Source organism: Alligator sinensis, unplaced genomic scaffold (genome assembly GCF_000455745.1).
Source record: "Alligator sinensis unplaced genomic scaffold, ASM45574v1 scaffold449_2, whole genome shotgun sequence".
NCBI lineage: Eukaryota > Metazoa > Chordata > Crocodylia > Alligatoridae > Alligator > Alligator sinensis.
Window position 1 is genome coordinate 253363 of NW_005842831.1, and position 18476 is coordinate 271838.

The following is an 18476-nucleotide window of genomic DNA, read 5'->3' on the forward strand; positions in this document are numbered from 1 at the left end:
CGGGTCGCTGATGAAGATGTTAAACAGTGCAGGCCTGAGGACCGAGCCCTGGGGTCCCCCACTGCTCACATCTCGCCAGTTTGAGTACACCCCGTCCACCACTACTCTCTGGGTGCGCCCCGTCAGCCAATTTTTTACTCATCCAACTGTGCAGGTATCAATGCCACAGCCACTTAATTTATTGATGAGGATGGGGTGAGAGAGTGTCAAAGGCCTTCTTAAAGTCTAGAAAGACTACGTCCACAGCGACACCATCATCCAAGGATTTAATTACTTGGTCATAAAAGGCAATCAGGTTGGTCAGGCAGGACCTGCCTTTGGTGAACCCATGCTGATTGCCCCTGAGCATGATCTCCCTTGCAGGCCCTGCCCAGATATGCTCCTTGATGATTCTCTCCAAGATCTTCCCAAGCACCAAGGTGAGGCTTACAGGCCTCTAGTTACTTGGGTCCTCCTTCCTCCCCTTCTTGAAAATAGGGACCACATTAGCCAGTTTCCAATCCCCCGGCACCTGGCCAGATGACCATGAATGCTCATACAGCTGGGCCAAGGGCTCCGCGATGACCCCTGCCAGCTCCCTCAACACCCTTGGGTGGAGGGCATCTGGACCTGCAAATTTAAAAATGTTTAGCCCTTCCAGAAGATCCCTAACTACATCTGCTCTGACTGAAGGCCTGATAGAGCTATCCCCAAGATTGTCCCTACCTCTGGTAGGTGGGATATCCCAGTCCCTGTTCAGGAAAACAGAGGCAAAGAAACTGTTAAAAATATCAGCTTTCTTGTCTGGCATGGCCACTAGATTACCGTTTGTGTCTTGCAGGGGCCCTACATTGCCTGGTGCCCTCTTCTTGCTCCCAATGTACTTGAAAAAGGACTTTTTGTTGTCCTTAATCCTGGATGCTAGCCTGAGTTCCATCTCTACCTTGGCCTTCCTAATGGCCCTCCTACACTCCCGGGCCGAGGAGGATTTAATTGATTTGGGTCAAACCAGTTTATGCAATGTCTATCCCAGACCCCTTCCTGGTTTAAGTTAAATCAGAGTCCCCCAGCATCCCAGCATGCTCTCTGGGCTGTGCAGGACTCTTTGCTCCACAGTAGAGCTGGCCCCTCCCCTCTACTCCCTGACTGGAGCTCAGCAGAGCCTGCAGGCTTCTGTGTGGCTTCCCTCTGCTCCCCACCTCCTCTCCCCACTCCCTGCTAAGCAGGGATTCCCCTAACCCCTCTGCCTTACCCAGACACCTCTCAGCATTAGCTAGCAGACCACATGCGGGATACGGTCCATGATGTGGTAGACGGGACAAAGGCAGAATCCACAGGTAGCTAATAATACCCCTATGTTGTTTTCTTAATGGGGTGACAAACACTGAGTTTGGGGTGATAAACACTGTTATCAATTCCCTGCTGGGATGGTCAGAAGGGGGGACCCCTCCCTAATCACAGCGTCTTGCCCAGGCCTGGCCATGCCCCCCTCAGCTCAGTACTAGGGAAGGGAAGGGAGGGCTGCTCTAGCACCCCCACCGCCCCGCAGCTTCTAGCCTAAGCCACTGCAGGCATGTGCCTGCATTTCTGGGATGTCTGTACAGTTATAAACTGATTCAGCCTAGCCAGGTTAGACTAACCTGCAAAGATTGAATCAATTCAGGCTCAGGCTTTTTGAATGTCTGTCCCTAGCTTGTGTGTCAAGTGTGCTCCTTTCGCACCTTGCCCAAGGTCCTGAGAAACCGTTCATGTGGGATGTAGGGAGATGTCCTGCCTTTTTTGTGATCCCATCTCAAGATTAGGATGAAGATGAATGACAGAAGTAGCATGGATGGTCCATCAGGGACTTGATCAGGATGGGACAGAATTGTACATAAGCAGCAGGGGCTTGTCTATGCCAAGGTGGTAGTATGTGCACCCTAGGAAAGCCAGGGTGCGGTCCCCTCTGCCCACCAATGCCTGAGGCTCCAAAGCCAATTCAGTGGGCCTCTCCTAGGCATGTGCCTCTGTGCTTACTCTCAAGCCCTCAGTCTTGGGCAGGCCTGAGATCAACTGCTGGGGCCAACTCTGGGCCAACCCTCAGTGGTGAACTTCTGGGTCTGAGGTGGGTAAGACTTGACATCTCCAGCCCTCTTGTCCCCAGCCTGGGTACTGTGGTGGCATGGACAGGGCCTTACATACTTATGTGATGCTTGCAGGTGGAATGGGATCTGCTCCTAGGTCTCTCTATGCCTGTTTCTATCTGTAAATCAGAACAAACAACTCTGCCTGTCAGTGTCTATGTGCTGCTTAGACAAGCCTCAGCTGGTCCTGATATCCTGGATGGGACTGGTTGCAGGCTGCCTGAGTGCCCCCAGCTGGCCCCTCTTAAAGTGTTTTGTTGTGGCTGTTGCATATAAACAGCAGCTCTTGAAGTGCTCTGGGGGATTGTAAGAAGATAGGTTTTCTTCTGTCTTGCTTTAGTGCTCCTTGGCTCCCTGTTTTCTCTTCTTGAACCTTTGTCCAGCTGGAATCCTAACCTGCCTTGCTCCTGCCCACCTGGGCCCTCAGCTCTGGACTTCCAGTTTGTGAACACTGTAGCACCTCTACATGTCTGGGTTGTCCCCATGATACTGCCTTCTCTGGAACTGGGGCTGTAAGATAGACCACCAAAGAACTGGTCCCTTGTCATTCAGCAGAGCAGGGGAAGACACCCACCACCCCCAGAGTCAGAAAAGGGAACACATGTATCTGAGAGTGTTGCAGGGCACTAAGGTGCCTGCTCCTTTAAGGGCAGAAACTGCCTAGAAAGAGGGCCCTGGGAGCCAGCAGACCCCCCACAGATGCAGGTTGCCATGACAGCAAGCTAACAAGGGAATTAGCTAGCACTTGCACCCAGTCAGCTGACCAGGGTCCTGGGCACATATAAGCCCCAGGACTGGGACTGGAGGTAGTAGTGCTCTGGCAGCAGCCAGGAGGGAAGGAGTTAGTGCACAAAAGCTCTGTGGAGATGATTGGTTGCCTGTTCTGCTGCTGAAGTAAGACTAATGGGCTCTAGGAGCACCTAAAGCACCTGGGGATAGGAGGCACGCATTGCTGAGGGAGAAACCGGCCCTCTTAAAGGTTCAGAGTGTGGCCTCCAGTGTCATTGTTGTTGTTATTATTTGGTTGTAGCCCAAGGATTCATATTTCTATTGTTGTTTAATCCAGTGGACCAGGAGGAAGCTATTGGGGACGAAGAGGACTCATTGAGGCGCACTACCGTGTGGAGAGTCCAGCACCAGAGAGCCCAGCCCCAGAGGGGGTACGCAGACAGGGGCCAAGGGCCCACTGATGGCAGGAGGCCAAGCTAGCCTAAGGCCTCAGAGGCACTATGTTTGAATACCATCTGTGAGGATGGGGTGTGATAAAGGGATGGTGTTGGAGCCACACATCTAGCCCATAAGTCTTGGGGTGCCCTGCAAGGCACTTACTTAGAGTGGGACCCAGCAAGGGGTCTAAGAACCCACAGGATTTAGTGGGGTCCACCAGGACCATAACTGTGTAGCTACTTGAAGGCAGCCTCCCTATCTACTATCTATTATCATAACCATCAAGATGTGGCAGACAAGAATAGAAGGCACCCACAGGGTGAAGCTGGCACGGTCACAGGGCCCTAGTGGCATCATGGCCGTCTCTAGGGACCCCACCCTGTATCAGAGAGGGAAAAGCAAGGCTCCCCTCTTAGTCAATTGCACAAATTTGCAATGACTGGGCAAGTCTGGCCATTGCAAGTACTAGGGGTGAAGGGACTATGCCACGCAGGGAGGGACCCAACCTGGATTCAAAGGCTGAGATTTGGACTTTGGGGTTTGCCCACTGTAGATCTAGGAGACTGGGGAGGTGGCCATGTCTGCAGATGATCAGAGTTTTTCATTGGACCTTTGCTTTCATGGATGAAATACTAATGACCAAGCCAATACTTCACCTGACATTAGAACATAAATGTTCAAAATGTTCCTGAGGCTCCAACACAATATTGGTAACTTTTCTCCCTGCAGTAAGTTTGCTTTTTGCACAACCCTCATGCTTACTTCCTGCCCAAACAGGATGTAGGGGTACCAGGATGTGCCAGGAGAGAGGTTGTCCCATTATCCATCTGGAAATAGGGCACTGCCCAAAAAAGGCATAGGGAGCCTTCTCCAGACTCAAGGGATATGAACAAGCCTCCTAACTCAGGGGTATGCACCTGGATCCACCTTCCAGACCAGTAGCCTGGTCCTGCCCACTGCCCTCAACTCCCACTGAAGTCAATGATGCTTGAGGGTGCTCAGCATCTATTAAGATCAGGCCTTTCTGGAAATCCAGCATTACCACAAATGGTATTTACAGAAAATTAATCTAATTCGGCTAATCTGGGTATTTGCTTCATCAATGTGAACGCATCCTCCAAGCCAAAGTCCCTGGGCCCAAATATTGCCCTCATTGCAAATGGACCTGGTGGCAAAGTTTTCATATTTGGACATTTATGTGAAATTTTAAATTTCAAACTTTGAGAAGTAAAGAGAAGAAATATCCATACAATTCCCCTCTTTGTTTGGTTTGTTTGCTGTACTAGGAGCAAAGCTGATAACACATTCTTGACTCTCAGAATCTTAAAGAATCAAGAGAAAATTGGGATGAGGGGGAAAGAAACTGTTTCCCCCCAAAATTCTAACATTTTCTTCTTTTCAGCCCACTCTAATTGCCATTCAACAGAGCTGGACAGCCTACAGGCCTTGGGTACCATGGACTTGAGAAAGACTGCCAAGGCCAAGTGAAAGTGAAATTGAAAGGAACCAACAGCCAGGGCAGCTGTGGATCATTTATTTTGTGAGGGAGAAAGGGGAAGGGGGTGGGTGACAAAAAAGTCTGGTACTCCTATGTAAGACTTCCAGGTACTGTATTGCTAAGAATTTACCCTTGTGTAAATCGTTATACTGTAGTATAAGAATAGGATGATTCAGCACATTTGTGGGATGACTCAGCATAAGCTACAGCATTGCAGTCAGCAAGGACTTTTTCTTAAGGCTTAACATTTTAAACAAGAAATCATCCAGTTAACAGAAGCCAAATGCAGTAGAAAACATAATTCTACAGGTTGCAATCCAACTTAGTCCCCTGAGCCCATATACCTGGGAAAGGGAAAGCTGAGCTGGCACAAATTCCTCGTTCACTGTTCTTGCCACTGGTTGCCTTGATGTGCTAATACTGCGCAACATTCAGGTCAATCGCTGTTATGTGTTCACACAGAGGGACACACTCTCAGAGGTTTATAGAGGAAATTATATGAATGTCTCCCCCCACGGAAGATCTGGATCTTGCGCCCACCCAAGGCAATAGCAGAGCTTCCATTGACTTCAGTGCTGCAGGACCAGGCCCTAAGGCAGGGGGTCATCTTTGTCCCCTTCCAGCACAAGGTCTACCTAAGAACTGTATGGCCTACTACCATTGCCAACTTGAGACCTGGGTCCTTTGGTAGCTACATGTGCTGGTAGTGTTGTAGGTTGCAGATGCAAACCCTGCTCGCAGCACCACTGGGGTCTGGTTACAAATGCACAGAATTCTGCATTATTCATCCTTGTGGCATGGTCAAGTTAAAAACACATCTTAGTGTCTGCACACACCCCCTCAGCTACACAAACCCTCTTAATAGAGTTCCTAACATGGTGAAATCCCATGAGCTGCATCATACTTCCTTCTTACTGCAGGATCCTAGCAATTCCCTTCACAAGTGGTCATCATGTGAGGGCAAGCGATGAGGTCTTGGCTCTATAACACGGCATTGACCTGTGATACCAAGGTCAGGTGTTATTTAAAATCAGTGCTTGGGAGGTGCTGCAAGAGGAGCCATGGGGCTGTGTCTGGGCATCAGACTGGGAGAGCTGGATCCTCCTGGCTTAGACTTCCTGGGTGACCTTGGCCAAGTCACATATGAAACCAGTGGCACATCGAGTGACCCCTCCCACTCCTGGTAATACCCCTTGGTCCATCTCTTACACTAGTCAGGGAGTGACTCTACAAAGGCTCAACTGCACTGGGAGAAGATGTGGAGGCCAGAAGGGCATCTCTGCTCCCAGGGAAATCTCAGCCAGTGGGAGCAGGTGAATGACTACTGCTGGGGATTAGGAGTTAGCATGTAGCATCAGCAGGTTGCTGTCAATAGGAAACAGTTAACATCTGAAAAGGAGTTTTTACAACTCCCCTTCTGCCTTCTCTCCTCCAAAACTCCCCCAAGGGGAACGTAACTAGTGTAATAAGCCACCCCCGAGACACACACATGCACACGCAACTCCAAACCAGCCTTCCCCATGCCTCACACTAAGCACGCTCCACTCCAGTCCAGCTGGTTTTGCTTCGAGCCTGCTCCGTCTGTGCACATTAAGGCGCTTTCTGGGTCTGAACTGCTTTTGGCAAGCTAGGCTTCTGTTTGCCTATTCCCCCACCTCCATCCCTAGCTCCCCCCTCCCCAATCTAAACACTGCCAGGGACATTGCAAATCAGAAAGAAGCCTTGAGGGCAAATCGGTACAAATGAGAGCAAGCAAGAGGGTGGAGAGGGGGAGGGAGAGGGGGTGGTGGTGAAGCTTCGTTGGATTGTGCTTCTGTTCCCGAGTTTGATGTATTCGAGAAACACACATATACATGCTATGAAGGAATTGCTTTCATAACCACTACACCCAGCTACGTGGGCCTGTGGCAGGTGCGGGTGTGCCCGGCGAGACCTCTTTCCTCACATCCACCCCCAGCCCATCCACCCCACCTGCAGCATTTCCCTGCCGTGCCCTCCCTGCCCGGGCGATCACAGGAGGCGTTGGGGGTGAGCAGGCAGACTAGTGAGCAGGGCAGTCGGGGGGTGAGTCCGTAAGTCATGAAATTTTTATTGTTTCTGGAAGAAGTGAGGGAGGGAGGGTCAAGCACAGAATGGAAGGAGGAAATCTTTGATATTCCTCTCTGCCTGGCTTTCTGCAGAGGGGCAGGGGAGGTGTGACCTTGGGAAAAAGAGGCAGAAAAGTTTTCAGGGAAATAGTCTACTAGAGTGAAAATATAATCTGTTTGGGCATTGTTTCCCCTCTCTAGGTTTTTTTTTTCTTTTCTTTTCCTCTCTTTCTCTTTTTCCTGTTTAGAAAAGAACAAAATATTTATCTGGGTTCGTCTGGACATTTCAAAAGGATAGAGAGACTGGGAAGCTAGAAAAGCCTGAAACACAGAGCATAAAGTTAGAGCTATCGCAGTGATGTGCTTTATTTGTGAGTGTAAATAAAATGGCATGAGGAGCTGATGAAAAAAGATAGGGGCTTAGTAGGAAGTTTATGCATGTATCTTTGGTTGCATGTATGTTCATAGGCAGATCCAATGATTGCGAGAGAGAAAAACAATCTTGTGAACCAAAACTGACCCAGCGTGAACAGTTTAGCGCACTGAAGAAGAGAAAAGCTCTTTGATGCAGTCTGCCAATACATTCTCAAGTATTTTAACTCCTTACTATTTAGAGCGTTTGTTTGGCACCAAGGAGGTCAGATGTGGTCTTTCTGCTTGGATGCACCCCCTAATGCTGTGTCCAATTGCTTTTGGTGGTAATTTGCTCTTGCAAGTCTTTAACAGGAAAGTTTGTTTAAGATTTTTGATTCCCAGTTCAAGTGTGTTTCCCTGAATACAGGCTCTATTTCTTATTGATCAGCAAATGAGTTTCATCTATCTCAAGATACAAACATACACTGTATATTACTTTAGCATTCCATTTTGTGTAGATGTACGTACTCCTTTGCTCTAAATTATTTTTATCTTGAATGATCAAAGACTACAATGGGTAAAAGAGGTGCTGACAACATCAAAACCTGATGTGAAATGTAAAGACGGAAAGAATTGAAAAAGGTAAGGCATGAGGGGAAATATTCAAAATAAGATTTTATATAAATATAATGATTATTTTTTCCCTGAAGACTTACTTACAAGTGAATAGGGAAGCAGGAAAACAAAATGTACTGTTCAGCATTTGAAGGAAGTTGGTCATTTGAGTGTGTGATCTCCGTTATCTTTAAACATATACATGTATTTTTGATCATCAAAACACTTGGCAAAAAACAGAAGAAAAATCCTAAAACTAGTAGGGTAAATTTCAAACATGTATATTGCAAAGATGATCAAAACCTGAGGTGGGATGGTGCTGGAATTGCAGATCAGCTTTTGCAGCTCAGATCTGTTTAATTTCTCCCAAACCATTTTCACTGAAACTGTTCGCCTTGTAGGTACTCTCACCCCATCTAAGAAGTGTTCTGCTATTTTTGTGCCCCAGCTTGCATTTTTAGCAGGATCATTTGTCCAGTAGCATATTTCAGGTTTTCATTCTCTCCCTAGTTAAAAAGCTGAGACTGAGAAGGATTTTGTGGAAGGAGCGCCAAGGGCTTTGTTTAACCAGTGGCAGTGAGGTGAGAATGCTCTTCTCTCCTCGTGATAGTTCTAACCGGTTCCTGGGAGTGTTGATGTTCTAGTTGCTGGACTGACTAAGAAGCAGTTTTGGGGGTAAGGTGGTGCAGCAAAGAACTACAGGATTTTCAGTGCTGTGTGTTCCAGTCATGGTGGTCCAAAGGAAATATTCCCAAGTGTCATAAAAGGCAAACCCTTCTCCTCCTTTGATTTGGCATAAATTAAAATAATGTACAGTGGCATTAACCCCTTCAGCACCACAGATGGCTTGCATTTGAAAGCTAAAAACATTCCCCAGGACTTCACATTCACATGCCAGTCTCCTGGTTGTCCATCCAGATGGCACCTAATGGGTTAATGGACTGCCTATCTATTCTTTATGCATCAGCTAATGACATTCTAGAATGTAAAGTCCCCTTGGCTTTGCCTCAGGCCTTTATTACTCTACCTGGTCATTACTTGACCAGTACAGACCTCACCAAGTTATTTAATGGCTAAGCAGTGCCTCCTCATATTACATGCTTCTTCCGCAACTCAGACTCAGCCTCTGGCTAAAGCCCTTTCCTCTGCTCTCTGTGTTGAACAATGCCCCGCACACTGATGGCACTCCATCAAGAACTCCCTTATTAACAACGCTGATTGTTCAGACAGCGATTTCCCCTCTCCTCTTTCTGGCCCACATGGGAGGAGAAACTCAAATTGTAATAAACAGCAGCCACCAAAATGCCGCCAAGATCAACTAAAGAAATTTCCTTGATCTCAGTTTTAAAAAAACAAAACAACAAGTCCAAGGTAATTCTTCCAGCTGGGTTCTGGGTGAAATACTGTTGGGAAGCTGGGCATATAGGGAAGTTTTTCCTGCTCAGGACAAATTGCTGTTTGCACAAGATGTGTTTGGAAAGAGCCCTTTTTAGCTGTGCCAGATCCCTACGCTGAGAGACCCAACCAACAGTTAAGTTTTGAATACCACCTCTCTCTCTAATTATTGCCCCCTTTCCTACCCATTGCTGATAGTAAGTTGCACAGGTTTAAAAGGGCACTGGCCCCCTGGGAAAATAATTGCATTTTCTGAAATCATTTCTCCAGTTATTCCCACGTAACACCTGTGATCCTGCTCAGCAAGGGAGACTAGAGAAACAACAATATTTCTCTCTATATACATTTTTGGTTTGTTTATTTGTGCAGATTGAGACAAGTCAGTTTCACCATTTCCTCTTCACTACTCCATTTTCCTTGCTGCTTGTATGACTCTTTAAAGCAGCAATAGGGAGAGATAGGGTATTTCACTTTTTAAATAGGAAAAGATGATTGTAAAACCATGGAAATTGGCTGCAGGGTCTGGTGCCAAAGGGCAGGACTGGGACTTGTTTTGAAATCATTTTTTTAATTAACTAGATTACAAGTTGATTAAATTCCTTTAAAATCCCAAACTCGCCAGGGAAAGACTACTAATGGCACAGCGACAGAATCTGTCAAAGGGATGTTGTTGAGTATGTAAGTGCCTGAATTTAGTCTGTTGGGTTTTATTCCAGTCTTACTGAACTGATGCTGTAGAAATATTGTTATTGTTATTCAAACAATTTCAGGGGAAACTCTTCTTTGTTTGGATTTAAACATTCCCCATTGCTGGATGCTACCCAAATACTGCAGCCTTGAGCTAGTGCCTGGGAACCAGAAAGGGAAACCAACTATCAACAAAAGTGAACTGACCAGAGCGGCCTCATGGCTAAGCAGAACAGAGACAAACAAAGAAACAAACAGCAGAGAATTACGGGCCATATTCTCAGCTTGTGTCATTTGTTAGCTCTCTTGAAGTCAATGGATTTATGCCAGCTCCTGATGGAGCAATAACGGCACTGCCCTAGATGGGAAAAATTCGGTCCTTTTTAAAATAATCTCCAGTCTCATTAGCAACACAGCTAAGGAAACATGCTTGTTTAAAAGGCATGTATTATTATTATTAATTATTATTATTATTATTATTAACTAGATTTATATCCCGTCCTACCCAGAAAGGCTCAGTGTTATCCTCATGCTGCCCCTTTAGTGTCATAGCTAGAATGATAAATATTTCTGTTAGTGGAGCATTCTACAATACAACCAGAATAAAATAACCACCTTTTGCCAAAATTGCAGGTATTTAAAGCCCATGACTAATCCTGGTTGCATTTTGGCCTAAGGAAGATCATTTTATTCATAGACTTGTTTTTAACTTTGTTTTGGCCCCTGCTCTTATAGTGCCTTGGGGAGCCCATGTCTCATCCAGATGGATTTCTAAGGCGATGGTCTCCTCTGGGAATTTTCTGCCCTAGCTATTTGTGGCAGTCTACTTTCTTGAGATGCAAAGCTATTCCAAGGAAGCATTGGACCATCTGTGGATAACCAGGCATTTTACTTGCAGGCTGAGTGGGGCTAGGGGAAGGAATGGTTTGTGGAGTCAAGAGATTTTACTCAAAGCCTGGTCTCCCTGTGAGATTGTGGATAAATCATTCACTTGCTAATTGCCTCAGTTTCCTAATCTGCTGAAAGGGGTTGGGAGCCTAAATACCATTTTGAAAAGCAAATTAGAGGCTGGGGAGCCTAAATTTAATTGAATATCAAAGGTTCTTAGGCTCATAAGGAGCAAATATTAATGATACCTAAATGCTGATGGACTAAGACAGAGCCCTGGTGCTCATGAACACTCCATTAGTTGCTCCTCTGTAACATGAGGTGCTGAAACAGCATGAAAAACTCCAAGAACCTAAACCGCTTCTAAAAATGGGACTACGGTACCTAAGTGATTTAGCTGCTTTTGAAACTATTCCCCCAGGTCCCCAAAGGGCTGCAAAGAGAAGCAGCTGTGACTTCAACTGAACTGGACTCATTTACTGCAACTGTCTACCAGGCGTTGAGTAAACTCCTTCTAAAAGGGGCTAATGTTTCACTAGCTCCCCAGGCTGTGGCACAGAATGATTTCAGGCTCCCTGTCAATGGGGCTCTTGTTGTGTTATCTATGCTGTACCTGGCCTGCTGGATCCCTCTGTTCAGGCCAGTAGGTGTGATCATGAAATAAATTATAAAACTCCATGACCACCCCAGATACAATTTAGCTCTTATTTAAATCTGGACTTCTTTAGTCCCAGGGCATGGGGAGGAGAGCCTGGCTATGGAAGAGCGAGGTAGTATTATCAGGATCTCCAGCTGGCAGCTCCTTTTCTAATTTGTAATTAGATCAAAGGAGTGTAGGTTGTAGTGATGTTGGTCTAAGGACATAGGCGGACAAGGTTCTTTGGGTGAAACTGATATCTTTTATGTAATATGGAAGATATCGAATTCAGCCGTTTGAAATGGAAACTGTACAACATGAAAAAGATGTGGCCTAATAAAAGATAGCAGATTCACACAAAGAACCTTGTCTGCCTAATTAGATCAAAGACACTTAAAAGCACTGTTTATTATTGATAAATAATACAACTGACTGATACAACCCCATTTAGACCCAAGGAAGTTTTGGACTTTCTAGGGAGCAGGACAGGTGCACCTGCTTCTGTAATAACTGTGATGACACTGTAGACTCTTTCTTTTTAATCTATGTTTGTGGTCTGTATGGAGAAGAGAAGACTTAGAGGGGATTTGATAACAGTCTTCAAATACTTGAAGAATGATTATAAAGAGGACAGAAACGTTCCCTGTGCCTGAAGGAGACAGGACTAGGAGCAATAGTTTCAAACTGGAGCAGAGGATAGATATTTAGGTTTGAAATGAAAACAGACTTCATTATTATGAGGGTAGTTAAGAATTGGAGCAGGCTGCCCAGAGAGGCTGTGGAATCTCCTTGGAAGTTTTCCAGAGGTTAGACAAACACTTCACTAGGATCATTTAGTTGGGCATGATCCAGCCTTAAGTAGGGGGTTGGTCTAGATGACATGGTGGGGGGGTCCCTTCCAGTTATATATGCAGCTCCTGAATTTTACAAAGGAAACAGTAAAGGCAATAAACACAGTGAATGTGTTATCAGACAGGGATTTGGGGAAAAAAACAGTCACACTTTATAGGATGAATCCAGTAATAAAGGATTAATAAATGACTAATCAATTATTATAGAGGCCAACAGATCAATAGATTATTTACAATGATAGCTTCTAACCACCTCTAATACCTACCTCTTATCTAGGTGCCAAGTCCCACTCAGGTCCGTATTCATTATAGCTTATTCATAATTTTTATTAACGCGTGTAAATTATTTATAAATAAAAGCATTCTATAAAGAGTGACAAAAGATTGCTCTTTACACTCCTCTGTAAGCTCAGTAAAACTGCTTTGACTTTTCAGAGCAGCAGGATTATTTTTCACATGCTATTTTTTAAAAGTAGACAGTCCATTCCCTTAAGTGCTCAGACCACCTCATTTGCTATTGCATCTAAATGCTGCATTATTTTTTTAACATGTTTATTCTTACAAAATCTCTCTGAAGTAAAGAAGCACCTTTATTTCCATTTTACAGACAAGACATGAGGCAGAGGGAGGTGAAATAATTTAGCCAAGGTCACAGAGCAAGTCTGCAACAGAGCAGGGTGTGCTCAAGTCTCTGACACCAAACCTTCCCCCCTCGCATTTCAGGTTTGATTGTTGATCGTCCATAAGACACCAGAGCTGGCCGCCCTCTTTAAAGGAGAGGGGATATTTTGTGATGCTCTCAACCCCTACTGAAGCAATCAAAAATGTTTTGTGGTCTTCAGTGCACACAGCAAATCCCTGGGGATTTCCTTTGCTTTTTATGAATCACTTTGATCCAAAATACTGGTGGGATTCAGCCTTGTTCCTTGTGCTCTTCAAAACCATCACTACTGCTAGCATGGAATGGATATGAGCCTTGGCAAAAGCCAAGGAATACATGGGAATGGAGAAGAAGCTATTATCTTAGCTTTGGAGAAGATGGGGGTGCCTCTAAGGGAAAGGATTGAACATACTGGCAGGGCAATGTAGGGGCCCCTTGATTTAACATTGACCATACTGGAACCATTCTGTGGCTGGAAAACCAGCCCCCAGAGCTGTCTGCTGAATGCCTTCTATCAACACTAAGTTCACAACCAAAAACTTGCAGGAGTGTAAACTCATCTGGGAAGGACACCAATAATACCTTGACTGGAAGAGTTAATACCTTTAAACTCTCCTGCTGGAAGAGAAAAAACCCATCCCTGGGTGGCCATATTTTAATTCTTTTATGGGCTAGGGACAGACATTACACATAAATCCAGTTTAAGTGATCAGAAACTGGTTTAAACCTGTAACAGAACAGATGTTCAGTGCGCACAAACCAATTTGAAAATGGCTGAAATCAGTTTGAGATAAACCTGGTTGAATGTTGTATCAGACTTAACTGATTTGGATCAAACCAGTTGACGCAATGTCTGTCCCAGACCCCTTCCGGGTTTAACTTAAACCAGAGTCCCTCAGCATCCCAGATGCTTAGCAGCCCTGGACAGGGCTCTCAGCTCCACAGCAGAGATGGCCCCACCCCTCTGCTCCCTGGCTGGAGCTCCAGCAGAGACTGCAGGTACAGCAGCTTCTGCCTGGCTTCCTCTTGCTCCCCCAACTCCCCCTCACCACTCCCTGCTTATGCAGGGATTCCCCCTTCCCCTCTGCCTTACACAGACACCTCTCAGCATTAGCTAGCATACGACATGCTGGCTACAGTCTGTGCTGGGAGACAGGACAAAGGCAGACAGGACTGTGTTAGTTTAGGGCTTTTTGGAGCTAACCAACAGGTAGCTGGTAATGTCCCTCCATTCCTTCCTTGGAAAAAGTTGTTTAAGAAGAGCTTGAACTAATGAGAGAAGCTTTTGTTTTGTTGGATGGGCGGATAAAGCTAACAACTCCCTGCCATGTAACTCAATGCTCTATCAACATCGGGGCAGGGAGGCCCTCTCTAATCAGAACGTCCTGCCGGGTCCTGGCTACACCACCCCTCAGCTCAGCACTGTAAAAAGGATGGGAGGGCTGCTTTAGCCCCACCCCGGCTCCTAGCCTGAGCCACTGCAGACATGTGCCTGAATTTCTTCAGTCCAGAGGGGATGTCTGTACAGTTACAAACCAGTTCAGCCTAGCCAGGTTAGACTAACCTTCAAAGATTGAATCAGTTCAGGCTCAGGCTTTTTGAATGTCTGTCCCTAGCCTTAAGGTCTTAATTATTGCACATACTTGTGGTGGACTTCATATGGTGAAGGAGGAAATTTTCCACATAGTAATCTCAGTGTAATTGAGGTGGACCTGAAAGTGCTGCTTAATATTCATCGCAAACGAACAGGCTGGGAGCAGCCACCCAAATGGGATGATCATGATGATGAAGACAGGTGCAGGCCTAAATCCAAGGTAGGTCCAAGAAGACAGGTCCATACCCTGTCCCAAGTTGCTGGTGCCCTCTGGGCACTTCACCTCTGGGGACAGAAACAAATGTTCTGTTCATCCTGTTTTACTTCCAGGTCATATTCCTACCCCTGTACTCGTTAATACAGGTCACAATTCCCAGGACATCACCAGCAACCTAGATACTTAGTAACTATGGGGATCCAGGTATCCACTGTACTGGAAAGTGCTAAACATTTGCCAAAGCAATCAGGACTTGTGGTAGAGGTGATATCTTTTATTAGACCAAGTAGATTTTTGCAAAAAAAATTCTTTGATTGCAAGCTTTGGGGCACAAACACCCTTTTTCATGCATCAGAGAAAAGATTGTAAAGGTTCTTCTGGGTAGAAATGAAAGTTCATATTTCATAGAAGAGTTGAAGTTGTGGTAAAATCTCCTGTTTGGAAAAGGTCATTTTATATGGATACCTTTAAACTCTCCTGCTGGAAGAGAAAAAACCCATCCCTGGGTGGCCATATTTTAATTCTTTTATGGGCTAGGGACAGACATTACACATAAATCCAGTTTAAGTGATCAGAAACTGGTTTAAACCTGTAACAGAACAGATGTTCAGTGCGCACAAACCAATTTGAAAATGGCTGAAATCAGTTTGAGATAAACCTGGTTGAATGTTGTATCAGACTTAACTGATTTGGATCAAACCAGTTGACGCAATGTCTGTCCCAGACCCCTTCCGGGTTTAACTTAAACCAGAGTCCCTCAGCATCCCAGATGCTTAGCAGCCCTGGACAGGGCTCTCAGCTCCACAGCAGAGATGGCCCCACCCCTCTGCTCCCTGGCTGGAGCTCCAGCAGAGACTGCAGGTACAGCAGCTTCTGCCTGGCTTCCTCTTGCTCCCCCAACTCCCCCTCACCACTCCCTGCTTATGCAGGGATTCCCCCTTCCCCTCTGCCTTACACAGACACCTCTCAGCATTAGCTAGCATACGACATGCTGGCTACAGTCTGTGCTGGGAGACAGGACAAAGGCAGACAGGACTGTGTTAGTTTAGGGCTTTTTGGAGCTAACCAACAGGTAGCTGGTAATGTCCCTCCATTCCTTCCTTGGAAAAAGTTGTTTAAGAAGAGCTTGAACTAATGAGAGAAGCTTTTGTTTTGTTGGATGGGCGGATAAAGCTAACAACTCCCTGCCATGTAACTCAATGCTCTATCAACATCGGGGCAGGGAGGCCCTCTCTAATCAGAACGTCCTGCCGGGTCCTGGCTACACCACCCCTCAGCTCAGCACTGTAAAAAGGATGGGAGGGCTGCTTTAGCCCCACCCCGGCTCCTAGCCTGAGCCACTGCAGACATGTGCCTGAATTTCTTCAGTCCAGAGGGGATGTCTGTACAGTTACAAACCAGTTCAGCCTAGCCAGGTTAGACTAACCTTCAAAGATTGAATCAGTTCAGGCTCAGGCTTTTTGAATGTCTGTCCCTAGCCTTAAGGTCTTAATTATTGCACATACTTGTGGTGGACTTCATATGGTGAAGGAGGAAATTTTCCACATAGTAATCTCAGTGTAATTGAGGTGGACCTGAAAGTGCTGCTTAATATTCATCGCAAACGAACAGGCTGGGAGCAGCCACCCAAATGGGATGATCATGATGATGAAGACAGGTGCAGGCCTAAATCCAAGGTAGGTCCAAGAAGACAGGTCCATACCCTGTCCCAAGTTGCTGGTGCCCTCTGGGCACTTCACCTCTGGGGACAGAAACAAATGTTCTGTTCATCCTGTTTTACTTCCAGGTCATATTCCTACCCCTGTACTCGTTAATACAGGTCACAATTCCCAGGACATCACCAGCAACCTAGATACTTAGTAACTATGGGGATCCAGGTATCCACTGTACTGGAAAGTGCTAAACATTTGCCAAAGCAATCAGGACTTGTGGTAGAGGTGATATCTTTTATTAGACCAAGTAGATTTTTGCAAAAAAAATTCTTTGATTGCAAGCTTTGGGGCACAAACACCCTTTTTCATGCATCAGAGAAAAGATTGTAAAGGTTCTTCTGGGTAGAAATGAAAGTTCATATTTCATAGAAGAGTTGAAGTTGTGGTAAAATCTCCTGTTTGGAAAAGGTCATTTTATATGGAGATTAGGCTCAGAGAAAACTTGGGATAGTCTGTTTACCTCGAAGTTGTTAGGTGGTAAGCAGGATGTATTCATATTTCCTTCTGGTTATGGTGTTTCATATTTCAGAGAGGAATCAATAGATGGAATGCTTTTCTGGGCAGGCATCTGAGATACTGTACTTGAGAAACCCAAGATACTGCTCCTGCCTTTATTTGAGGTCATTTGCATCATCACAGAACCTCACGACAGATCTCAGAGACACCTTACCAGATAAGAAATGCCTGAGATTTCACAAAAAATCTTGTTGGTCTGATAAAAGATACCACCTCTACCAAGGGTCCTGATTGTTTTTTCTTCTAAACCAATATGGCTACAACCTGGATATCTGAAACATTTGCCAAGGCCTGTTGTAATGGCTTTGAAGGTATGTGGGAGGGAATGATGTTACCCTCTTACAATTGAGAGATTGAAAAGAGTTTCTACAACTAGCACTGTTTAAAGGAGACCTTCTATAGCACAAATTGTGGAATCCTCTACTGTGGATGTGAAGGACTCTAAAACAGACAGTTGAAATATTTTATTCCTACTATCCTGTTTCAATGAGAAATGGTTTTCTTGGCAAAATGAACATTTCATCTGAAAAATTGTTCTTTTTGACACCAATCCTTGGATTTTCAATAAAAAAGTGAAATTTGAACATTTTTCATGCCTCAGACAAAACATTTTAAGGTTGGGCTTCCCATTTCTTCATCAAAGATACAAAAAACATTGTGGGGAAAAATTTTGTTAAAACAAAAGGCTTTTTATCTAATTTTTTCCCAGGGACAAAATCCATTTCCATACCAGTTCTGGTTTCAAGATTTAGTCCTGGCTGCCTATTTCTTCAAGATAGCCAGGGACCAGAGCCCAAGAAGAACAAGGAAGATATACAGGAGACTGAGAGGAGAAGATAGGATGAATTGCAGGCAGATGGAGAAGTGGAAAGAAGAGAGTTGAAGACTGACACCAACATCAGAAAGAAGCAGACTGATGTAACTGGGAGGCAATTGTTAAGAAGAACTGTCAAGCTGGTGTAGATCCAGAGAACTGAAGGATTTCATAGATTTCATAGACATCAGGACTGGAAGGGACCTCGAAAGATCATCGAGTCCAGCCCCCCGCCCAAAGGGCAGAAAGTCAGCTGGGGTCATAGGATCCCAGCAAGATAAGCATCCAGTTTCATCTTAAAGGTGTTCAATGAAGGCGCTTGAACCACCTCCGGTGGCAGGCTGTTCCAGACCTTGCGGGCTTGGACAGTAAAGAAGTTCTTCCTTATGTCCAGCCTGAAACGATCTTGAAGTAGTTTGTGACCATTCGACCTCGTCATCCCTTGGGGCGCTCTGGTGAACAAACGTTCCCCCAGATGCTGGTGGTCACCCCTGATAAACTTGTAGGTGGCCATCAGATCAGCCTGAGCCTGCGCTTTTCCAGGCTAAAGAGCCCCAGGGCTCTCAGCCTGTCATCGTAGGGTCTGCTTCCCTGACCTCTGATCATGCGCGTGGCTCTTCTCTGGACTCTCTCAAGCTTCTCCACATCCTTTTTGAATTGTGGAGCCCAAAACTGGACGCA

General features: G+C 45.6%; 1 protein-coding gene across 4 annotated transcripts in view; it reads left to right on the top strand.

Moving 5' to 3' along the window:
- The first annotated feature begins 6562 nt into the window (after positions 1–6562).
- Positions 6563–18476, top strand: part of PRR35 (proline rich 35) — a 50529-nt gene continuing 38615 nt past the window's right edge. Inside the window, exons 1-2 of one of the 4 annotated variants that reach the window (XM_025191567.1) lie at positions 6563–6839; positions 7776–7850. The gene's annotated coding sequence lies outside the window, so the exon portion shown is untranslated. The remainder of the gene's footprint in view (positions 6840–7775; positions 7851–18476) is intronic. The other 3 variants (XM_025191568.1, XM_025191566.1, XM_025191569.1) reach the window with 3 other exon arrangements.